This window comes from Leptodactylus fuscus, chromosome 5 (assembly GCF_031893055.1).
Source record: "Leptodactylus fuscus isolate aLepFus1 chromosome 5, aLepFus1.hap2, whole genome shotgun sequence".
Classification (NCBI taxonomy): Eukaryota; Metazoa; Chordata; class Amphibia; order Anura; family Leptodactylidae; genus Leptodactylus; species Leptodactylus fuscus.
The window spans coordinates 183,961,662-183,987,828 of NC_134269.1; positions in this window are offsets into that span (position 1 = coordinate 183,961,662).

Genomic DNA, 26,167 nt, shown 5'->3' on the forward strand with positions numbered 1-26,167 from the left:
ATGCAACATCATGGAAGCTGAAGAAACCTAAAGACAAGGAACAATAGTACAGAAGTTGAATAGGTGTTTATCCATCTTTTACTTATCCTTGAAGTGAATTATTCTCTGATATTATATCTGCATCAGTTTTCCGTAGTGACAGCGAACACAGGGAGGTAAAATGCGTAATAGCAATGCTATGCTGGATCTGGTATAGTATGATAACAATGACCTGTCATGGAAACACACAGTAACTAGGGAACAATAGATAAGATCTAATATACTGTACTTGGTGGAATTGTTACTAAAACCCTTATCAATGTAGCATGCTTTGCTTTTTATGTTCAGTTCCTTCTTCAGGGCAGACATCAAAGAGCCTCTTAAATCTGGTATGAAAAGGATAGAAAGTGAACAGGAAAGGGGGCCACACGGTGGCTCAGTGGTTAGCACTGCAGCCTTGCAGCGCTGGGGTCCTGGTGTTCAAATCCCGCCAAGGGCAAAAAAACCATCTGCAAGGAGTTTGTATGTTCTCCCTGTGTTTGCATGGATTCCCATCCCATATTCCAAAGACATACTGATAGAGAAAAATTTACATTGTGAGCTCTATGTGGGCTCACAATCTACATTTAAGAAAAAAAAAAAAGTGAACAGGAAATGAAATTACTCAGAAACTTGTTCTCCGCATATTTATACACTTTATTCGTGTGATCTACTGTACAGGTGGCCATTCACAGATAATATTTTCAGAATCTCAAATATACCTGAGGCCACCTTAGACCAACTGTTAGACCAACTTTTGCAGACTTAGACCGCCACTTAATCTAGGGCACTGTGGTGAACATGTTAATGGACCTGTTAAATTGCTACATAAGATAATCCTTTAATAGTCCCACAGTGGGGAAATTTCAGCCAAATCATTACATGATTTGGTTTAGGGCAAAACTGGAATGCCAAAGGCTATATTTTGGTAAGTGCCATAGAAATGTCACTCAAAAGCCCCACAACTAGATATTCCAATCGCAGGAATGCCAGTCATACAGTAGAGCACTTAGGGACCTTCCGGGACTTCACACATACAGTATTTATACATTAGGCATCAGTGTCTTAGACTGTTGTGTGACAATCATGGACTGGAGAAATCCATTGGAACAGAAAGATGGTGGGAACACCGTATAGGAGGTAGCAGTGTATGGCAGAGACTAGAGATGAGCGAACAGTGAAATATTCGAGATTCGATATACAGTGGGGCAAAAAAGTATTTAGTTAGTCACCAATAGTGCAAGTTTCACCACTTAAAAAGATGAGAGGCGTCTGTAATTTACATCATAGGTAGACCTCAACTATGAGAGACAAAATGAGAAAACAAATCCAGAAAATCACATTGTCTGATTTTGTAAGAATTTATTTGCAAATTATGGTGGAAAATAAGTATTTGGTCAATAACAAAATTTCATCTCAATACTTTGTTATATATCCTTTGTTGGCAATGACAGAGGTCAAACGTTTTCTGTAAGTCTTCACAAGGTTGGCACACACTGTTGTTGGTATGTTGGCCCATTCCTCCATGCAGATCTCCTCTAGAGCAGTGATGTTTTGGGGCTGTCGCTTGGCAACACGGACTTTCAACTCCCTCCAAAGGTTTTCTATAGGGTTGAGATCTGGAGACTGGCTAGGCCACTACAGGACCTTGAAATGCTTCTTACAAAGCCACTCCTTCGTTACCCTGGCGGTGTGCTTTGAATCATTGTCATGTTGAAAGACCCAGCCACGTTTCATCTTCAATGCCCTTGCTGATGGAAGGAGGTTTGCACTCAAAATCTCACGCTACATGGCCCCATTCATTCTTTCATGTACCCGGATCAGTCGTCCTGGCCCCTTTGCAGAGAAACAGCCCCAAAGCATGATGTTTCCACCCCCATGCTTTACAGTAGGTATGGTGTTTGATGGATGCAACTTAGTATTCTTTTTCCTCCAAACACGAAAAGTTGTGTTTCTACCAAACAGTTCCAGTTTGGTTTCATCAGACCATAGGACATTCTCCCAATACTCTTCTGGATCATCCAAATGCTCTCTAGCAAACTTCAGACGGGCCCGGACAGTCTTCCCAGCCTGGTGCAGGGCTACAATTTTGTTTCTGGTGTCCTTTGACAGCTCTTTGGTCTTCACCATAGTGGAGTTTGGAGTCTGACTGTTTGAGGGTGTGCACAGGTGTCTTTTTATACTGATAACAAGTTTAAACAGGTGCCATTACTACAGGTAATGAGTGGAGGAAAGCAGAAACTCTTAAAGAAGAAGTTATAGGTCTGTGAGAGCCAGAAATCTTGATTGTTTGTAGGTGACCAAATACTTATTTTCCACCATAATTTGCAAATAAATTCTTACAAAATCAGACAATGTGATTTTCTGGATTTCTTTTCTCATTTTGTCTCTGATAGTTGAGGTCTACCTATGATGTAAATTACAGACGCCTCTCATCTTTTTAAGTGGTGGAACTTGCACTATTGGTGACTGACTAAATACTTTTTTGCCCCAACGTACGTTTCAAATAGCCCCTCAATAGTCAACTATTCGAACAAATATCGAACCCCATTATAGTCTATGGGGAAAAATGTTTCGTTTCAGGGGAAGCCACACTTCGACTCAGGAGGGTCACCAAGTCCATTATGACACCCCAGGAAATTATGCCAACACCCTGGAATGCAACTGGGACAGCAGGGGAAGCATGCCTGGCGGCATCTAACATGCCCAAGTACCTGTATTACGCCACTATCTTGTCGGGATCCCTGTCAGCTTGTGATATGCGGGAGCTGACTTTTTCCCATAGGAATGCATTGACCAGCGTTGATTGGCCGAATGCCATATAGAGTACAGCATTCGGCCAATCAACGCTGGTTCTGCCGGAGGAGGCGGAGTCTAAGATCGGTCCACAGCAGTCTCCATTCTGGTCCGATCTCAGATGTAGCAGAGTTGAGCGCACAGCTCTACTACACCGGAGATGTAGCAGAGCTGGCCATGCGCTGAGCTCTACTACACCCGAGATGTAGTAGAGCTGAGTGTGTGCTGAGCTTTGCTACACCAGAGATGTAGCAGAGCTGAGTGTGTGCTGAGCTCTACTACATTCAGAGATGTAGCAGGGCTGAGTGTGCGCTGAGCTCTACTACATCCAGAGTTGTAGAAGAGCTGAGTGTGGGCTGAGCTCTGCTACACCCAAGATGTAGCAGAACTGAGTGTGCGCTGAGCTCTGCTACACCCAAGATGTAGCAGAGCTGAGTGTGCGCTGAGCTCTGCTACAACAGAGATGTAGCAGAGCTGAGTGTGCGCTGAGCTCTGCTACACCAGAGATGCATATACTGATAATTAGCAGTATGGGACCTCTTCGACCACTACTGATCCAAAAAACATAGGGCCTGAGGTGCTTTTGGCAATTTGTTTTGGACAACAGTGGTACCAGTAACCTTCTACACAAAAGGCAACTTCAGTACAGTACCATTCAATTGCCGGGGACTATGTTGTAGGTTTAGCATTGCAGTGCAGACAAAATCAGTGAGGAAGCCACAGTGTCATATCAGAGTTGTAGTGTTTTTTTAGGTTCTGGGGGCTGTCACCATATGGATTCCTTACCAATAGTTATAGCATATCCTAGCCATGACTTTCTATCGGTACATAATCTGTACTAGGACTAACACTAACCTACAATATCTACAACATAGGATATGTCTACAGTTTTCATACTCAGATGAAAATTTTGAAGACATGTCCATTTGCCGAGCTTTTAGTAAATTTCCAGAAAATCCTATGATTATTACTTTATCATTACATCACTTATCAGTATACTGTAAATGGGCATTATATTCTTTTTTTGTGATTATGACCCATCAGTTCTTTGCTCTGACTGTCCTCTTATGAACACAGATATGGCTTAAGAGATCCAAGTCCCACAGAGATAAAATTACAATCAAGATCATACTGTCCAGGGCAGGAAGGAACAAATTAATATTCTCCGTTATTGAAGCTATTTCAGATGCAAACTTTTTCTCTGAACTGTTCATATTCTTTGGTTTTAGAAATTTCTACTCAGAAGCTTTTATATATTTCAGGGGGTATAAAGTGGTGCTTGAAAGTTTGTGAATTTGACCTAAATTTCACCTAAAACTACTTCAGACTGTCATACAAGTTCTAGAAGTAAAGTAAACTAAATTATCAAATGAATTCAAATATTATACTTAGTCATTTACTTATAGAAGATGATTAGAGATGAACGAACGGCGTTGAATAGCAAGCTGTTCGAGGTATTCGATTCCAATCGAATACCACGCTGCAAACGCAGTAAAAATTTGTATCCCCTCCCACCTTTTTTTGCACCAATAACTGTGCAGGGGAGGTGGGACGGGAACTACGACAACGTAGGCATTGAAAAAAAAATAGGAAAAAGCCATTGGCCGAATTCAGGTGACCTGTCGCCACCAGACGTGCTGCTGAGGGCTAGAGAGGGATTAGATTCTGCTAGGCATGGAAAAACTGAAGAACAACAGCTCTTTTCAGAGATATACTGCAGGGAGAACGATAGACACTCAATCCAGATATCCACAGTGTGTACCCACAAACCTAAGGGGGATACACAGCAATTGTCAGGCTATATAGGCTCAATCCAGCTATCCACAGTGTGTACCCCCAAACCTAAGGGGGATACACAGCAATTGTCAGGCTATATACGCTCAATCCAGCGATCCACAGTGTGTACCCCCAAACCTAAGGGGGATACACAGCAATTGTAAGGCTATATGCGCTCAATCCAGTTGTTCAATGTGTGTACCCCCCAAACCTAAGGGGGATGCACAGCAATTGTGAGGCTATATGCACTCAATCCAGTTTTTAAAGGTGTGTTACCCCCCCAAAAAAAACCTGAGGGGGATACACAGCAATTGTCAGGCTATATGCACTCAATCCAGTTTTTAAAGGTGTGTAACCCCCCCCCCCAAAAAAAAAAAAAAAAAAAAAAAAAAACCTAAGTGGGATACATAGCAATTGTGAGGCTATATGCACTCAATCCAGTTTTTAAAGGTGTGTACCCCCCCCCAAACCTGAGGGGGATACATAGCAATTGTGAGGCTATATGCACTCAATCCAGTTTTTAAAGGTGTGTACCCCCCCCCCCAAAAAAAAAAAAAAAAAAAAAAAACCTAAGTGGGATACATAGCAATTGTGAGGCTATATGCACTCAATCCAGTTTTTAAAGGTGTGTACCCCCCCCCCCCCAAACCTGAGGGGGATACATAGCAATTGTGAGGCTATATGCACTCAATCCAGTTTTTAAAGGTGTGTACCCCCCCCCCAAACCTAAGTGGGATACATAGCAATTGTCAGGCTATATACGCTCAATCCAGTTTTTAATGGTGTGTACCCCCAAAAACGTAAGTGGTATACAGAAAATCTGTGTATAGTATATATACGCTGAATCCAGCTTTACTGGTTGTATTCCACTCCCAAATAAAAGTGGTATACAGCTAAATATAAAATAACATCTCTGTTTATGGGCTGAAGCTGAATGGTGGGCCTGACACTGTATACACTGCTGGGGCAAGTGACAACTCCAAAAGAGGGCGGCGCTATGTCAGGGCCCCAGGGAGGGCGGCATTTTTGCTTACCTAAGCCAGTCCAGGACAAGCTGTCCTGGACTGGCTTAGCACCGAGCGGTGGATTGGGGAGGCCACCGGTGGGGCGGGCGTGTCTGTGGGTGGGTTCGTGAGAGCAGGAGACAGCGGCGTTTTGTGGCCGCCCAGGGATCCCCGGTGTCTGTTTGTTCACAGCGCAGGCTGAGAGTTATCTCTGGACACTGGCAGGCTGGGGCTGTGGCAGCCCCGCCTGCCAGTGTCCGGAGATGACTCTCAGCCTGCACTGTGAACAAGCAGACACCGGGGATCCCTGCATCCCGCGATCGACCCATACGTCCTTTGCGATCGACCAGTAGATCCCGATCGACGTATTGGGCACCCCTGCTCTACACACTCGGCCATAGGCACGCCCCTTCAACTCTTCTTGTCTCTGCACTCGCTCTCCTCTGCCACATGTAGGTCACTCGCTCTCCCCTGCTACATATAGGTCACTCGCTCTCCTCTGCCACATATAGGCACTCGCTCTCTTCTGCTACATATAGGTCTCTCGCTCTCCTCTGCTACATAGAGGTCACTCGCTCTCCTCTGCTACATAGAAGTCTCTCGCTCTCCTCTGCTACATATAGGTCACTCGCTCTCCTCTGCTACATAGAGGTCACTCACTCTCCTCTGCTACATATAGGTCACACTCAGCACCGTACCTCCCATGAGGCGACCTGAAGCGACCGCTTCAGGCGGCGCTATGTCAGGGCCCCAGGGAGGGCAGCATTTTTGCTTACCTAAGCCAGTCCAGGACAAGCTGTCCTGGACTGGCTTAGCACCGAGCGGTGGATTGGGGAGGCCGCCGTGTCTGTGGGTGGGTTCATGAGAGCAGGAAACAGCGGCGTTCTGTGGCCGCCCAGGGATCCCCGGTGTCTGTTTGTTCACAGCGCAGGCTGAGAGTTATCTCTGGACACTGGCAGGCTGGGGCGGTGGCAGCCCCGCCTGCCAGTGTCCGGAGGTGACTCTCAGCCTGCACTGTGAACAAGCAGACACCGGGGATCCCTGCATCCCGCGATCGACCCATACGTCCTTTGTGATCGACCAGTAGATCCCGATCAACGTATTGGGCACCCCTGCTCTACACACTCGGCCATAGGCACGCCCCTTCAACTCTTCTTGTCTCTGCACTTGCTCTCCTCTGCCACATGTAGGTCACTCGCTCTCCTCTGCTACATATAGGTCACTCGCTCTCCTCTGCTACATATAGGTCACTCGCTCTCTTCTGCTACATATAGGTCTCTCGCTCTCCTCTGCTACATATAGATCACTCGCTCTCCTCTGCTACATAGAAGTCTCTCGCTCTCCTCTGCTACATAGAGGTCACTCACTCTCCTCTGCTACATATAGGTCACACTCAGCGCCGTACCTCCCATGAGGCGACCTGAAGCGACCGCTTCAGGCGGCGCTATGTCAGGGCCCCAGGGAGGGCGGCATTTTTGCTTACCTAAGCCAGTCCAGGACAAGCTGTCCTGGACTGGCTTAGCACCGAGCGGTGGATTGGGGAGGCCGCCGGTGGGGCGGGCGTGTCTGTGGGTGGGTTCATGAGAGCAGGAAACAGCAGCGTTCTGTGGCCGCCCAGGGATCCCCGGTGTCTGTTTGTTCACAGCGCAGGCTGAGAGTTACCTCTGGACACTGGCAGGCTGCGCCTGTGGCAGCCCCGCCTGCCAGTGTCCGGAGATGACTCTCAGCCTGCACTGTGAACAAGCAGACACCGGGGATCCCTGCATCCCGTGATCGACCCATACGTCCTTTGCGATCGACCAGTAGTTCGCAATCGACGTACTGGGCACCCCTTCTCTACACACTCGGCCATAGGCACGCCCCTTCAACTCTTCTTGTCTCTGCACTCGCTCTCCTCTGCCACATGTAGGTCACTCGCTCTCCTCTGCTACATATAGGTCACTCGCTCTCCTCTGCTACATATAGGTCACTCGCTCTCCTCTGCCACATATAGGTCACTCGCTCTTTTCTGCTACATATAGGTCACTCGCTCTCCTCTGCTACATATAGGTCACTCGCTCTCCTCTGCTACATATAGGTCACTCGCTCTCCTCTGCCACATATAGGTCACTCGCTCTCTTCTGCTACATATAGGTCTCTCCATCTCCTCTGCTACATATAGGTCACTCGCTCTCCTCTGCCACATATAGGTCACTCGCTCTCTTCTGCTACATATAGGTCTCTCCATCTCCTCTGCTACATATAAGTCACTCGCTCTCCTCTGCTACATAGAAGTCTCTCGCTCTCCTCTGCTACATATAGATCACTCGCTCTCCTCTGCTACATATAGGTCTCTCGTTCTCCTCTGCTACATATAGGTCACTCGCTCTCCTCTGCTACATATAGGTCACTCGCTCTCCTCTGCTACATAGAAGTCACTCGCTCTCCTCTGCTACATAGAAGTCTCTCGCTCTCCTCTGCTACATATAGGTCACTCGCTCTCCTCTGCTACATATAGGTCACTCGCTCTCCTCTGCTACATGTAGGTCACTCGCTCTCATCTGCCACATATAGGTCACTCGCTCTCCTCTGCTACATATAGGTCTCTCGCTCTCCTCTGCTACATATAAGTCACTCGCTCTCCTCTGCTACATATAGGTCACTCGCTCTCCTCTGCTACATATAGGTCACTCGCTCTCATCTGCCACATATAGGCCACTCGCTTTCCTCTGCTACATATAGGTCACTCGCGCCGCACCACCCATGAGGCGACCTGAAGCGACCGCTTCAGGCGGCGCTATGTCAGGGCCCCAGGGAGCGCGGCATTTTTGCTGTCCTGGATTGGCTTAGCACCGAGCGGTGGATTGGGGAGGCCGCTGAAGCAGCGATGCTCTGGCAGCCTCCCCTCACCCTCAGGCAGAGAGCAGGTCCTCTCCGTGCCTGCTCTCTGCCTGCGAACGCCACTAAGCCCCGCCCCCTTTCCTTCGCCCCCTCCTCCAGGGGGGAGGGCGACTTTCTGTCATTCGCCTCGGGCGGCGAAAGGGGTAGGTTCACCCTTGGTCACACTCCCCTTCTCACACCTCTCACGCGCTCCGTTATAGACACGCCCCCCCTGGGCTTTCCCTTTGTGTATCAGGCTGACGCTCTCATAACATCCCTCGGATGGCCCCGGTCAGCTGATACATCACGGTGCATGCGTCGCAACAGAACTTTGATTGGCAGGACGGCCTTTTTGTACCAGGATGCTGGCGGCATTGGCACACGCTTACTTCCATTGGCGTACTCGCCATTACTTTTTACAGCAGCGTCTTTTTCATAATACTGACTCCAATTCTCATACATATCTGGCGGACCCTGCATAGAATAGGGCGGAGGTAAGTCCCTTGGCAACGAGCAGCTACTAGCCTTTACTCACCTGCGCTGTTCATTTGTTTTTTCCTCATATATCTGTTGTGGTTTTCCTATACCCTGAGTATTTTACCCCCACTACGCCATATATATATATATATATATATATATATATATATATATATATATATATATATATACTATGCTGCCCTACATGTGTTGTATCTGGCATCCCTTAACCAGTACAATTATACTTATCCAGATATCGCCTTTGTGACAGTTATTTTCATTTGAAGTGCAATTTTGAACTACTCTTTGTTGACATGATATGCAATGTTGCCTTCCGTTGTCTGTTGTCTCCTATTCCATTGTTAGACATTTTGGATATTTCCGGAAATGGGCCCCACATTATTCTTTGGCTAATTTTCTTTTTATTATACTAGATGTATCATTTGTGCACTGTATAAATTATTCTTTTGTTTATCGATTATTTCCTTTTTTGTTAAATGTAGAGTCTGAAGAAGGTATTATACCGAAAAATGTTTTACTCACTCTACTTTGTGAATAAATTAAGCAATACTTCAAAGCACAACACAAGTGTGACGTCCTTTTCTTCAAGTATATCATGGGTTGGGACCCTACATTCACACTCCAAGATCCTCCTACTGCATCTCTCTAAACGTAGGCATCGAGCAAAAAAATGGGAAAAAGTCATTAAAACAAACCGCTCTTTGAAGAGCTAAACTACTTCACCAGTGTACAGTATATACACCACTAGTATATACACTTAGCTCCTAAAATTTCACAAAAGCCCTTTTTAGGGCTCAAATTCTCCACCAGTGGTATACCCTGTATACCTGTCCAATAGAAGTGAGAAGAAAGCTGTATACTGTTATCCAGTATATACGGCAGTATACACGCTCAATATATCTACCCTCTGTGTATAATAAAAAAAAAAAAAGTTGTATACAATACATCAGTTTGTGAACTCACTCATTCCTGTATACTGTCATTCGGTATATACAGCAGCATATACGCTCCATGTATCTACCCTCTGTGTATATAAAAAAATAACAGTTGTATACATCTCAAAATGCGTAAAGCTAGCGCAAAAGGACGGGGCTGGGAGCATGGAAATGCAGCTGGGGAGCAAGGTTGCGGCCAAGCTACAGCACATCCAATGGCTACTGGTGAGGGACAGCCAGCATTGCGCTTCTCCACAATCCCTGGCTTTATGGCTACATTAAACAGGGTGCAGGGTACAATATTGACCAGGCCCAAGCACCAGAAACAGGTGTTGCAGTGGCTAGAGGATAACGCTTCCCAGCAGCTTTTCCACCAGCCAGTCAGCCACTACCTCCAGTCGTCTTCCTAGCCAAGAGTCTGCCCCTCCTTCCTACCAACATGCCCAATCTTCCCAGCAGAGTCATCCCACCTTTGCCCCCTCCCAGGATCTGTTTTCGGGTCCTTTTACCATCTCGCACTCTGTTCAACCACTTCCCAAATCCCAAGAGCTAACAGAAGACTTTCTGTGTCCTGATGCCCAAACACTGGAGCATCCGCAATCTCCTGGCGATTTTGTGGTTGGGGACCTGCAACCCATCATCAGTGATGATGAAGAGACACAGTTGCCATCAAGGCAGGTTGTTGTTATGTGCAGTGTGCAGGAGGAGGAGCAGATTGAGGAATTGGAAGAGGAGGTGGTGGACGACAAGGTGACTGATCCGACCTGGGCTACAGGCAGAGGCATGTCCAGAGGCAGAGGAGAGCTACTTCAGAGAAGCCAGGGCAGATCCAGCAAGGCCCAAGATGTTCCCTGTCCTAGCCACTCGAAAAAAACCTCCCCCATCCAGGCCAAGTTCCTCCATGGTGTGGAGATTTTTCAATGTATGCGCGGAGGACAAATTTAGTGCGGTTTGCACACTGTGCAACCCCAAACTGAGTAGGGGCTCTGAAAAGAAAAACCTTACCACCTCAAGCATGCGCCGTCATTTGGAAGGCAAGCACTGGGCTCAGTGGGAGAGAGCAAACGCAGGACAATCATCGTTCGGCATTGCCACCACTGCCTCTTCCACTGTGTCTAGTGCTGTCGCTGCAGTCCAGGCCACCAGCCAGCACACCTCCACATCTGCCTCTGCCTCTGTAAATTTGGGGACTTCACCCACATCCTCCCCTTTTCCTGCCTCCACCCCTTCTCCTACACCATCATGCGCCTCTTCCCAGCAACCCACCATCTCTCAGGCGTTTGAGCACAGGCAAAAATATAGCGCAACCCACGCACATGCCTAAGCCTTAAACAGGCACATCTCCAAACTGCTGGCCCTGGAGATGTTGCCGTTCAGGCTTGTGGAGACTCAGGCCTTCCATGACCTGATGGCAGCTGTGGCACCTCGCTATGCCGTCCCTAGCTGTCACTACTTTTCCTGGTGTGCTGTCCCTGCCTTGCACCAGCATGTGTCGCTTAACATCAGGCGTGCCCTTAGTTCCACACTTTGCACTAAGGTTCACTTGACCACTGATGCGTGGACAAGTGCATTCGGACAGGGACGCTACATCTCACTCACGGCAGACTGGGTGAATGTAATGGAGGCTGGGACCATTTTGCAAAGTTGAACACCCTACCTCCTCTCCCCGCCCAAGATTCCTGGCAGGGGTTCTGAACCACCCTCCCCCTCCTCCTCCTCTGCCGTAACATCAACCCCAGGTGAAAGCTGGAAACACTGCAGCACTGGTGTTGGAAGACGTCAGCAGGCCGTGCTAAAGCTCATCAGCTTGGGGGACAGACAGCACACTGCCATCCTCGATGAGACGGCAATGTGGTTTGCCCTGCTGCACTTGGGCCAAGGCATGGTCGTGTGCGATAACGGCCGGAACCTGGTAGCAGCTCTGGAGCTTGCCGGCCTCCAACACTTTCCATGCCTGGCCCACGTTTTCAACTTAGTGGTGCAACAGTTTTTAAAAACGTACCCCAACGTTCATAAGCTACTGGTGAAAGTGTAGCGCAAATCTCGTTGGCAGCAGAGAGGACAGTTCCTCCAAAAGGCTAACAAATGCCATCCGATCCACACCCAGCAGGGGCACACTCTCCAAGGTCTGGGACACCTTAATGGCACCCCCTCGCCAAACTACCACCACTGAGGGGTCTAGTGTCACCAGGGGAGACAAGTATAGGTGCATGTTGCGTGAATACCTGGCCAACCACAGCCATGTCCTCTCCAATCCCTCTGCGCCCTACACTTATTGGGTGTCAAAGTTGGACTTGTGGCTGGAACTTGCACTTTACGCCTTGGAGGTGCTGTCCTGCCCTGCTGCCAGCGTTTTATCAGAAAGGGTCTTCAGTGCAGCCGGTGGCATCATCACAGATAAGCGCAGCTGGCTGTCAGCTGACAGTGCTGACCAGCTGACGCTGATCAAAATGAACCGCCACTGGATTGACCCATCATTTGCATGTCCACCAATATGAAGTTGGATGTGTGTGCTCCAGGTCTTCAGTTCTTCCTCCTCTACCATCGCAGTTGAAAAACAAAATTCAAAATCACCCCATAAAGGCTCACCTCAAGGGACTAATATTATGCTCCGACAAGGCTCTATTCATCCATAGAGCATAATATTAGGCTCCTAAAAGGTTCAATTCATCCCATAGGACAATAATATTATGCTCCTACAATCCTCAACTCATCTCAAGAGCCAAAAACTAAAACTCTGCTGTTTAAAGCAGGGGTAGGGAACCTTCGGCTCTCCAGCTGCTGTGAAACTACAACTCCCATCATGCTCCATTCACTTCTATGGGAGTTCCAAGAACAGCAGAGCAAGTATGCATGCTGGGAGTTGTAGTTTTGCAACAGCTGGAGAGCCGTACGTTCCCTACCCCTGGGTTAAAGGCTCAATTCACCCAAAGGGCCAAAAACAAACTCTGATGGTAAATGGCTCAACTCACCCATAGGGCCAAAAACACTGCTGGTTAAAGGCTCAACTCACCCAAAGGGCCAAAAACAAACTCTGCTGGTGCAAGGCTCAACTCACTTTTTTGATGATACAAGCACTATATGACTGCTCCACCAAGGCTCAACTCACTTTAAGGGCCTCAAACTCTGCCAGTGCAAGGCTCAACTCATCTCAAGGGCCTAAAAGTCTACTGGTTCAAGGCTCAGTTCACTTTAAGGGCCTGATACTCTGCTGGTTAAAGTTTCAACTCACCTAAAGGGCCAAAAACTAAAACTCTGCTGGTTTAAGGCTCAATTCACCCAAAGGGCCTAATACTCTGCTGGTTAAAGGCTCAACTCCCCCAAAGGGCCTAAAACTCTGCTCCACCAAGGCTCAACTTACTTTAAGGGCCTAAAACTCTGCTGGTACAAGGCTCAACTCATCCCAAAGGCCTGAAAGTAAATTTTTGTATGGTTCAGTTTAAGGGCCTCTAACTTTTAATTTGGAAGGGCTCACGTGAAGGGCCAGAAAAGTAATTTTTGGAGGTCTCACCACATCACATCACACAAACATAAACAATTATGTTAAGGGTGGGGGCTGTTGGATTTCCCATTGTCTATGCCATCTGTGGTTGTCATGGGCAACGTGATTTAAAGGGGTGCATGCTAATGTTTGTTTAGATTAAAATTTGTGTTTCTGTCCATACTAATGTAGAGGAAAGGAGGTTTCCAAGTATTTTTCCATATTGAGTTTGAAGTGTCTAGTTGATAGGTTGTGATAGTGGGGTAATCCCGGGACTTGGGCGTGTTAGGTGCCCCCAGACATGCTTCCCCTGCTGTCCCAGTTGCATTCCAGAGGTAGTGGCATCATTTTCTGGGGTGTCATTATGGACTTGGTGACTCTCATTAGTCGAATTTGGGTTTCCCCTGAAACAAGCATTTTTTCCCCGTAGACTATAATGGGATTCGATATTTGGTCGATTAGTCGAATATTGAGGGTCTACTCGAAACGAATTTCAAATATTTCACTACTCGTTCATTTCTACTATTTAGTCCTTGATTCCTAATAATGTACACTTGTTGGCTAAATAAGACATGGGAAACAAGGTGAAGGAAGTGTGAATCTGATATTGCATATCAGAAGTTTTGGATAAAGCCCCTGCACAGAAATTATGACTTTGTCCAAACTTCTATGAGCCCTCCCTGCCAAGATCTTCACCCTCCTTAGCACATCATTACATTTTCAGCCTTACGCTAGGTTCACACTGCGTTGGGGTCTACGTTTTACGCCACTGCCTGGGAACCTGAAACATGGAAAGCCAATAAGCTTAAAAAACGGTTACCTGCGGACCACCTAGACAGTGGCGTAACTACCGGGGAAGCAGCGGAGGCAGCTGCCACAGGGCCCGGGACATTAGGGGGCGACATCCGCTACCGCTGCGTTTTTTTTTTTAATAGGCTGTTACCGGCTGGAGTTACTCCAGCCAGTAACGGGCCCTACTTACTTACCAATCGGATCGGTAAGTGACCCCGCAGGCCCCACAAGCATCATTATTATGCTAAGGGGTCTTTTCAGACCCCTGAGTATAATAATCGGAGGCCTGGGAGAGGTAAGCGAACATAACAAACAGTGTTACTTACCTTTCCACACTCTGCGAAGGCTTCGGGGCCTACTTGTGTGACGTCTTAGACGTCACATGACTGGGGCCTGCGTCCTTATGCGTCACGACGCAGGCCCCCGGTCACATGAAGTCCCTGACGTCATTGAAGATAGCCGACATCGGGGAGCGCAGGGACAGATAAGTAGCAGTGTTTATGTTTGTATCCCCTCTCGGTCTCCGATTATTATACTCTGGGGTCTGAAAAGACCCCAGAGTATAATAATTGTTAATGGGTGTCCACAATGGAGCATAATACTGGGTGATGGGGCCACTATGGGGCATAATACTGGGTGATGGGGCCACTATGGGGCATAATACTGAGTGAAGGGGTCACTATGGGGTATAATGCTGTGTGCAGAGGCAACTATGGGGCATAATAGTGCGTGCAGGAATGCGGGTGGGGGGATTGGTCGGGGTCTTTGGCGTCGATCAAGGGGGTGCCATGTCAAAGGTTCACCACGGGGCCCCGCCATTCCTAGTTACGCCACTGCACCTAGACTATAATGGGGTCTGCTGGGTTTCTGCCAGTTTCCACCTGAAAAATATAGAGAAAAAAGTCTTCCTTGCAGGATTTTTCTCTCTACGTTTTTTAAGTGGAATGGGGGATGGAATTCCCAAATCGGAAATCTATTGCAGATGTGAACCTGGTCTAACTATGCAGCATGTGACTGTCTGAGCATGTAAGCCCTGAGATCAAGATAGATAGCATGATAGAAAAGGTGACGGTAATTGGGAAAGGGGGATTTCATTGGGCTGTTTCTAGTGACATACTCAATTTAGCTGATCACTTTCAATGGCTGACAGTGATATTTCGCAAATCACTTTCATATGAAATATGGTTGTTGTCATAGGAATGTCCCTTTAATGGTATAGTAGCTATAGCGCCAGCTACATCCAGGACACTATGGCAAGCGCAAAAACTCATCCTGTTTGCTTCTGTGTATAGGTAGAGTGCAGGATTAAAAATGGCTGTATACATATATGTTCTGATACCCTCCAGTCCACCTGCAAATTTCTGTGTAATAAGCGGATGAGCCTCCCCGTGGATGATTAGAATTGTCAATATGAGGAGCAGAGGATTTTACTAATGCGCCTTTACTAATTTAACCAGTGTGAAAGGGATCAAACCTTTTCTAGCCTGAGCAGATATGAAAGAAGCAGAACATAGATAATCAATATCATTGTCTAATGTGCAGACGGGAAAAAAAATTAATTGGTTTGTTTGCAAAGAACCTGACAGCTTGTTAAGGTGAAATACTGGAGGAATTATTTGCCGTAGCTTCAATCCTTTACTGTATATGAAGGTCCTTTGGGTGAGTTTATATTTTCAGGTTTTCAGCAGGGGAGTAATGATCGCGGTCACATAGGGCTCTAGTTATGCCACTGGGATTCAGATGTAGTTTTTGAAATCAAAATCAGGAGTATATTGAAAAAAAAGAGGATAAGTAGCAGTGGTACATGTCCTCCATGCCTTCACTCCCTTTATGAGCCACACTAAAGATGGGCAAACCTCAGAAATTTCATTACACTTGTCATGATGCTCGGCGTTCACTTTTTGACCCAATCACAGGCTTCATCGGTGACCCCAGGTACACGATGTCACACAAGAGCGACGAATGCTGCAAGGAAACAGAGATAGGGCAATGGACACTGCAAAGAGGCCCAAAAGAGGTAATGGAAGTGGAGTATGAAGGTTTTATATTTTTTTCAACCTCCCCTGGGCGGGGAGGTTGAAAAAAAATATTGCATGCAGGGTACAATCTTTATAGGTAGCTAAAGGCAGTGTCGGACTGGGGTGTCTAGGTCCCACCAGTGGAATTGTTTCTAGGGGCCCACCATCAGGATCCCTGCAGACCAGTGATACCGAGACAGGGTGGTTAAAGATAATAACATGTCAGGAGCCATGCTGCTCACCCTTCATACAATGTGCACCACTTCACTACCTAAACCCACTGCTACACCCTGTATGGCAAATGAACAGCGCGGCTCCTAGAAATGTTACCATTACCTGCACCCACACTGTCCTGGAAGAGCTGATCTACAGAGGTCCTGGCTGTTGTATCACCGCAGATGTAATATTGATGGCCTATCCTAAGGACAGACCTTGAATATTCGAAAGATGGATAAATCCTTTAAAGATTTGTCAAGGAATTGAAACAACACATGTGCCGGGCAGGAGATGTAAAATAAAAAAAAATAAAGAAGAAGCACACTCATCTATCCTTGGCGCTACGTTATCTGCCACCAGTGTCCACTCAGTCTCGTGCTGCCGCCTCCTTGCTGGGAGTCCTGCACATCATGTGACTGCTAGGACCAATTAGGTGCAGGATTTTCCAGAAATAATAATAATAATACATTTTATTTATATAGCGTCAACATATTCCGCAGCACTGTACAATTTATAGGGTTCAGATACAGACATACATAACAAAGAACGTCATTTCACACAATGGGACTGAGGGCCCTGCTCAAAAGAGCTTACAATCTATGAGGTAGAGGGGGTGACACAAGAGGTAGCAGGGGCGGCATTGCTTATACAGTGTTCAGACAATTTTGTAATAGAGGTTACAGTCATTACACAAACAAAACTTTGTGAGCCGTCACTAGTCGTGTCCTTTAACATGTGGATAGAGCTTGGACAACTATGTTAGGCTGAAAAGGCATCAAGAACGGAAGGGTTAGCATTAGGAATTGTGATAAGCTTGTCTGAAAAGATGTGTCTTTAGTTTGCGTTTGAAACTGTAGAAGATGGGAGTTAATCTTATTGTCCGGGGTAGAGCATTCCAGAGAAGTGGTGCAGCTCAGGAGAAGTCTTGTATACGAGCGTGGGAGGATCTGATAATAGAGGATGTAAGTGTTAGATCATTGAGTGAGCGGAGAACACGGGTTGGGCGGTAGACAGAGATGAGGGAAGAAATGTAGGGAGGTGCGGCATTATGGAGAGCCTTGTGGATGAGAGTAATAACTTTATATTTTATTCTATAATGAATAGGCAGCCAATGTAGTGACTGGCACAGACCAGAGGCATCGCTGTAGCGTCTAGCCTGATAGATGAGCCTGGCCGCTGCATTCAGAATAGATTGTAGAGGGGAGAGTTTAGTGAGGGGAAGACCGATTAGTAAGGAGTTACAGTAGTCAAGGCGAGAATGAATCAGAGAGACAATAAGTGTCTTTAGTGTATCTCTGGTAAGGAAAGGGCGTATTCTGGAGATGTTTTTGAGGTGGAGGTGACATGAACGTGCGAGTGATTCAATATGAGGGGTGAAGGAAAGGTCTGCGTCAAATATGACCCCGAGGTAGCAGGCATGCTGCCTAGGAGTTATAGTAATGAGGCGCTACCATGAGACTGAACAGACACAGGTGGGGAACAACGGGGTGCTGGGGACAGGTGAGTATGCTTTTTTTTTTTTTTTTACTTTTTTTTATTTTTACACCTACCTGGCGGCTGCCACAGTGATCGCTCCAGTTTGTGGACAACCTCTTTAAGCTAAAGCCTCACATTGCAGAAACACAGCGTTTTTGGCTACGGCAGAATAAAAAATGATGTGTTTTACAAAACAAGCAAAGTGAATGAAATTTAATCAAATTTACCTCATCCACACATTGCAGGAAAAAAAGACGTGGAAGATGCTGCAAACTCTAAAATGCGTGTTCTTCTAAAAACATGGCCGGTTACTTTCAGCTGCACAATCAGGAGAAAGTGCCGGGAAAATGCATCAAAAGCTCAATGAAATACACTGTGGAAAAAATACATTGTGCTTCACCGCTATTTTTTTCCACAGTGTTTCTTATCTGCGTTACGCTGTTGGGCCTCATCCTTATTATCTAAATACATTGTGTACTACACTATAAGGCTTAGGCCCCATGTAGAAAGCCGTATCAAAAAAGCGCTGCAGGAAAACCCCTGGCGGCAACACATCAGTTTTTCCTGCAGCGCTTTTTGCAGAAACTCCACAGAGGTTTCCTTTGAGGACTTTCTGCTTCCATTATACCTATAGGGACACTGTAGGTGATTCTGTAGGTATAAGTAACATGCTGCAATTTCCAAAACCGCAACAGTTTTGGAAAATGCAGCATTTCCGCTTTGTGTATTTTTCTGCAATGTGTGGATGGGATTGCACATACTATATACCTACACACTCATACATCTACATTCATAAATACTCACACATATATATATATAATAACCTATATACATTAATATACATTCATATACCATATATATATGTAGTGTCCCAGTACACTCCTTCTTGCCATTATAATAGTTGTATGCTATGTAATGTCATGTCTCTCACAATGTACTAATTCTGAGTATCACTATCTATCTGTCACCTGCATCCCTTGGGATACCACAAGCTCAATTTTTCTGGCGTCACAAACAGGATGCACCTCAGTGTGCCTTATATGTAGGCAAGTGCCATTAACTTCTTATTTACCTGTATTATCTGGATTGAACTGAGTTTATTTCCTGCAGCTGCTGCCAAACCTCTTTTTCAGTCCCCCATCTGCAGAGTGTGCATAAGCTACTGTGGGGTGCTCATCATAAAGAGGGGGAGCACTTCTGTTAGGTGTGCAGTTATCAGAGACTGAGCTATTACTTGCTGCATTCCAGTTCTTAAAGAGACAGTAACTTCTTTATTGCATTCAAGCTTTTCTTAAAGGGACAGTGTCACTTATCTTCACAGTATTGCTCAACAACATGTCTGACCCTATCAACAGTGACCAGTCTGCTGCCAGCGCTATTTTACCCCCTGCGGCCTGCGCCATGCCCTTAAGTATGCCATTTTACCTTGGTTCACCATGGTTACCACGCTACAAAGGGGAGCCACACACTCTCAGAGACTTTAAGGAAAAAATGACAGCTTTATTCACGCTTTATCCTCTTTCTCCAGAACAGCAGGTACAATTGCTGCTGGGGCAGCTTGAGGGTATTGCTGCCCGGGAAGCCCAGTCCTGGCCCCTGTGTGACAAAAAGACTGTTAACCAGATTCTAGACAGGTTACAAACTGAATTTGAACCACAGTCCATCACCGAAGTGAAGATGAGGTTCTTCTCAAGGCGACAAAAGCCAGATGAGACCCTCAGGGACTTTGCCTTAGGTCTCCAAGAATCTTTTAAGGCTGTGTTGCAAGTGGACCCACATGATGCTGCAGAGGCTGATAAAATCTTATGTGAACGTTTTATAGAGGGTGCAGGGTCCCAACTGCTACAGACACAGCTCCGCATGTTTGCAGCCCAGCATCCTAGCATCGCATTTCCAGACTTCAAGGCCCTAGCTATCCAAGTCCTGGGGACAACTCAATCACTAGTGGGCACTTACCCCTGTAGCCTCCTTCCTGAACCTGCTGGTGATACTTATTCAACGCCTGTGATGCCATCCCTAGGGGCCCCACAGATCTCCCAAGCAGCTCAGGTTTCTACCCCAGATGCAGTGACCAGACTGGAGAATCGAGTTGACAGCCTAACCCGAAGCTTAGAACAAGTGTGTCAACAGCTAAAGGATCTGGCTACCCAGTCATCACTGCCCTGTAAACCATCACTGAGCAGCAATCTCCCACCTGAATCTGGTCATAACTGTCAGGTCCTGGAAGGCCGCCTCCAGAGAGAACAGCCCGCAGAGAGAGACCCATTTGCCAGCACTGCCGTAAATATGGACATACCAAGGCCCAGTGCTACCAGTTAAACGGGCTACCCCCGAGGCAGAGGACCGCCCCTCGGGAGGAAAAGAAGCAGGTCCAAACAAGTCATCAATGTGTGTGTCACGGTACATCTCACCCTGCCCACACATAACTATTTGGCTTAATGGTGTCCCATTTGAAGCTTTTGTGGACACTGGTTCTCAGGTAACAACCTTATAAAAACGTGCTTATCTTAAACATTGGGACTTATGTGACTTAATTAATCCTCCAGATACTTGGTTGAATGTTATTGCTAGTAACGGTCAGCCCATATCCCATCAAGGATACTGGGAGCCCACTATTCACATTGGTCAACATAAATTTTCTCATCAGGGTGTCATTGTAACAAATGTTGATGATCCAGGTTTTACTGCTGTGGTGCTAGGCATGAATATCTTAAGAAATTGTTTTGCTGAAGTGCTAGATGCTTTGCAAATTTCTCTTCCCACAGCTCCAGCCACAGAACAGAGGGTCATCCAGCGCGCCATCCGAGTGCTTACTGCTCAGCAAAAGTTCGCAAACAGCAGAGGTGAAATTGGCCGCATTCGCATCAGAGATGCCCGACCAGTCATCTTAAAGCCTGGAACTGAAACTATGCTCTGGTGTCAAACTCGCCCTGGTGTGGAGAATCAAGACTACCAGGCCATCGTTGAACCCATTGTACTGGATGGACACCCATTAGTAAGAGCTGCCCATAGCATTGTGACGGTCTCCAATGGCAGAGTACCTGTACGCCTGATCAACCTTGGTGACGCTCCTGTTGAACTTCACAAGTTCCACCCTGTTGCTCAATTGCTCCAGCTTCCCCCTGAAGATATCCTCACTGCAGAGGCAACTGCTTGTCGGCAAAGTACTCAAGCCGCCCAGGAGAAAAGGAAAACCTCTAAGGAGCCTTGGTGGACTGAACTTAATGTGGGAGATGCCAATACACCCGTAGAGCAAATCAACGGAGTCCTGAACACCGCCAAGAGGTACCATCAAGCGTTTAGTAAGCATCCTCTGGACTTTGGCAAGACCACTCTGATCCAGCATACAATTCTCACAGGTGACCACCCTCCAATTAAAGAGCGACATAGACCCATACCTCCTGCAATGTACCAGCCTGTGAAGAAGCTCCTTAAAGACATGAAAGATTCTGAGGTTATCCAGGAGAGTCAAAGCCCATGGGCTGCACCCCTGGTCCTGGTTAAAAAGAAGGACGGCTCCATCCGTTTTTGTGTGGACTACAGAAAGCTTAATAGCATTACCCATAAGGATGCGTATCCTCTGCCATGCATTGAGGAATCCCTGACTGCCTTAGATTCTGCCGTCTATTTCTCTACCTTGGACTTAACCAGTGGGTACTGGCAGGTACCTATGGTCCCTGAAGATCGGGAGAAAACTGCCTTTACCACCCCTATGGGGCTCTTCGAATTTAATAGTATGCCTTTTGGGCTCTGCAATGCCCCTGCCACTTTCCAACGGCTGATGGAGAGATGCTTGGGCCACATGAACTTCCAGAGTGGGCTCCTGTACCTAGATGATATCATCATTTACTCCAGGACATATCAAGAGCACCTCTGTCACCTATCTGAAGTCTTTGAAGTTCTCATTAAGCATGGTTTAAAGATCAAGCCCTCCAAGTGTCACCTGCTCAAGCCGCAAGTGAAATACCTCGGACATGTGGTCAGTACAGAAGGTGTACAACCTGATCCGGAGAAGATTGCTGTGGTGCGGAATTGGCCAAGGCCAACCACCATAAAGGAAGTGAGAAGCTTTCTCGGATTTGCGGGTTACTACCGCCGCTTCATACCTCACTTCGCTCAAGTTGCTGAACCGCTGACCGAATTGTGGCGAGGATGTCCCAAGGAGCAGTACAACCGCAAGCTTCCTGTTGACTGGAGGGAACGTCAAGAGAATGCATTTCAAACCTTGAAGAGCTTGCTTACCCAACCACCTATTCTGGGTTACCCAGACTATAGCCAGCCATTCAAGCTATATACAGATGCAAGTCACCAAGGTCTTGGAGCTGTACTATCACAAGTACAGGGAAATGCAGAGCGTGTGATAGCCTATGCCAGTAGAAGCCTCAGAGGAGCGGAGAAGAATGACAAGAACTACAGCTCCTTTAAGCTAGAACTCCTTGCTCTTGTCTGGGCTGTAACTGAGAAATACAAGGACTATCTGGCCGCTACACCTTTTACTGTCTTCACAGACAATAACCCCCTAGCACACCTGAATACTGCGAGGCTAGGAGCTATTGAACAAAGATGGGCATCAAGACTTGCTAATTATAAGTTTACAGTTAAATACCGAAGTGGCAAGTCAAACGTCAATGCTGACGCATTGTCAAGATTACCTGCTTTAGAAGAACCACCTCAAGATGACGAGTGGGAAGAAGTGGAAATGCCACCCTTTTACTCCAGGTTTGCCCAGCAGAATAACATGACTGCTTCAACTGAGGGTGAAAAGCCTTCCTCAAGTCCTCCATCTGACCCACTGCAAGAATCTTCTTTGTGGAAATCCCTCCAAGAGGAGAGTCGCGTACTTGGTGAAATACAAGATTACCTTGAGAGTGGAAGAGTTCCAACGCGCCTTCGGAGAAGTTGTGCTGATCCAGAACTCGTTCGCTTATGGAGGCAACGCAAGCGCCTGTTTATTCAAAAGGGTCTTATACTAAGGAATACTTTAGACCCCATTACCGGAGATCGACTCCACCAAATTCTCATCCCAAGAAGAGATGCTAGGATGGTCCTTGAAGCCTACCATGATCGCTCAGGTCATTTTGGAGTACAGAAAACTGAGGCTACTATCCGACGAAGATTTTACTGCATCGGTATGCGAGGGGACATTGAGAATTGGTGTCGAGAGTGCCCAGCTTGTGATCTAAACAGAGATGGACGTCGTGAGCAAAAAGCTCCACTTCACCCAATCAAGTCTCACAAGCCAGGAGATATTGTTGCCGTGGACCATGTGAAATTGGCCCCAACACGTTCTGGTCATACATACGCACTTACCATTGTGGATCATTATTCCAAATTTGCTATAGCAGTGCCAGTAAAGGACCTCTCAGCCAAAACAGTTGCCAAAGTTTTTTGGTCCGAATTCATTTATCATTATGGTTGTCCCAACCAACTTCTCACAGACAGAGGACCTGCCTTCGAGTCTCAATTATTTCAGGAACTTTGCAAGTATTATGACTGCAGAAAATTGCGGACAACTGCCTACCATCCTCAGGGAAATGGACTATGCGAGAGGATCAATCAGATCATCATTAATATGCTGCAAACAGCTTCCTTGAAGCGGAAGAATGAATGGCCTGAACTGCTGAAAGAGTTGATGTATACATACAATAACACTGTACATTGTTCTACAGGTTACACACCGTTCTACCTGATGTTTTGTCGTCAAGGTCAATTGCCATCAGATCTGGCTTTAGGTGTGCAAGTACCAGATACCATCAATCCTTTGCCTCAAGAAAATTGGGTACATGAACATCAGAGACGCATGGCTGATGCCAAAGAAATTGTGGACCTCCGCATGAAAGCTGTCCATCAAAGACAACAGGATGACTATAACCAATATGCTCATGCAAAACCGCTCCAAACAGGTGATAGAGTTTGGCTCAAAAACAATCACCGAACGGGAAAATTGGATACCAAATGGGAAGTTGAACCATATACAATTACCGCTATCCCATACCCAGAATCAGACGTTTATGAGATTACTAAAAAAGGAAGAGGACCACAGATTGTTCACAGAAATCGTCTGAAGCCATGTCTAAAAGAAAATCCACTGTCATCAGAACAGCTGGAGTCTCAGCCTCTTGAAGTACCTTCTTTTGAAGAACGTTCTACACCTGTTTCACCAAGAGTGCTTCCAGGACCTCAGGACCTCATCTGGGTTCCTCATATCATCCTACCTGGATATAACAGAAATGACCCCACTCTTGTTGAAGAAATCGTTGAACCACCAGCAGAATTCAGAGACGCTGAATCAACCGCTGAGCCTGAAACCACCTCAGTTAGGAGGTCAATGCGTAGTACCAAAGGCATACCGCCTGCTCAGTACAAAGACTAAGCCGTGTCATTCAATTAACTACTGTAGGCTACATAGGCCTCAACCTAACTTGTAAAAAGTTATGTCATGTTTACAAGCATTTTGAATTTGGTCAGATATATTTAATTGTACTTTTTGGTTAAAATACCTATGATTTACCTGTTGCTATGTTGCAATTATTTATACCAAAGTACCTGGCCCCAAAGCCAAGCTGTTGTTTTTATGTAACGTTTAAGCAATTGTGCCTAGCTTCAAGCTATGACCCAAGTTGTTAGTGCACATAAACTACGTCTTCCGTCAGAGAGACTCTTCCTACCCATGGACACTTAGTGATATATTGTGCCAAAGAGCATTTGGGGACTTTTATTTGCTGCCCTATATCCTATGGACTAACAGAAGTGCTATTCTTATGGACGTTATGACATTAATGCCTAAGAGACTCTCTTACTACAGCAGTATTCTCTAAGTGACCCCCAAGCGCCTTGTGCTTCCTCTCCTTCTGTTGTGTCAGGAACCTTCCTTCAACTGAGAGGCGCCGAGGGCGGCTTGCCTAAAGAGGGGGAGATTTGTAGTGTCCCAGTACACTCCTTCCTGCCATTATAATAGTTGTATGCTATGTAATGTCATGTCTCTCACAATGTACTAATACTGAGTATCACAATCTATTGTATAATCTGTATTTCCTGTGTGCATACATTGTGTTTATTGCCATGTACTATTCTGCTGCCACCTATGTTTCACTCTATGTAGGTGCATGTGATATAGGATCCCAATCACTCCATACACAGCACGAGCAGAACTTTCTAGCAAGCTGTGGGTGGAGACTTTAGCCCCGCCTTCCTTTTAGAAGGGGAAAGGAAAGCAGAGCAGCCATGTTGTTGAGAGTGTAGTGTGTGAGGTAACAGCACCTGCTACTACTCCAACTCCAGGCAGGATTTTCAGATTCCTCCTGCCAAACCTAGGAGCTACATGGTGAATCTCACAGCCCATGTAAGATACAGAGTCTCCTAGGACCATTCACCAGTCCATACAGAGGGGATAACAGCGATACTGCTACTGCCTCCAAGAAGGAGAAAACCTGACAGAAAGGAGCAGCTAGAAAGGAGCCTTTCTGCATTCCTGGACCTAAAGAAGACCTCCGGCCAAGTCCAGTGTTCCGTGGTTTCCAGGCCACGTGTATTAGGTCTGCGTCCGGCTATCGGATACTGCAGCCCAGTAACCGTGAGTAACTATATACACCCCAAATTAGTCACCCGCCGGGAGCCAACCGGTGAAGACCCCTCTTCTGTAGCTATAACCTGGACTGTCTCTCCTCAATACTCTAAACAACCAAATCTGAGGAAAGTTGTGTCAGCATCAGCCATTACCTGTCTGCTTACAAGGGAATCCTGCATCACATGCACCCACTGTATTGTACATGAGACTGTATCACTGTGAGGTATGGCGGCACTATATGGTAGTCCTCCTCACATGCACCTGCTGAATTGTACATGAGACTGTATCACTGTGAGGTATGGCGGCACTTTATCAGAGTCCTCAGTAAAGAAACTTTTGGTTAACAAAGGACTGTGTCTTTTGCTATCCTTCTTTTGAAAATTGACTTGCTGTGTGTCCTATGAGAGGTGCCCCACAGTCAGGACCACCACTACATATACATACTTATATGAATGTATGAATACTATATATACTCACATATACACATACACTCACACATACACATTATTATAGCATACTGTATATAATCACACATACCAGTATACAAACATAAAGTACTCACACAGTATACAAGACACATACTTTAACACTTAAGTACTATCAGGGTGTCTATCATAATGATATGTGTATGGTAGTGATATATGATAGACACCATGATAGTACTTAAGGGTTAAACAAATGTCCACAAATACATATTAAATATTACATTTTACCAAAAAAAGAAAAATATA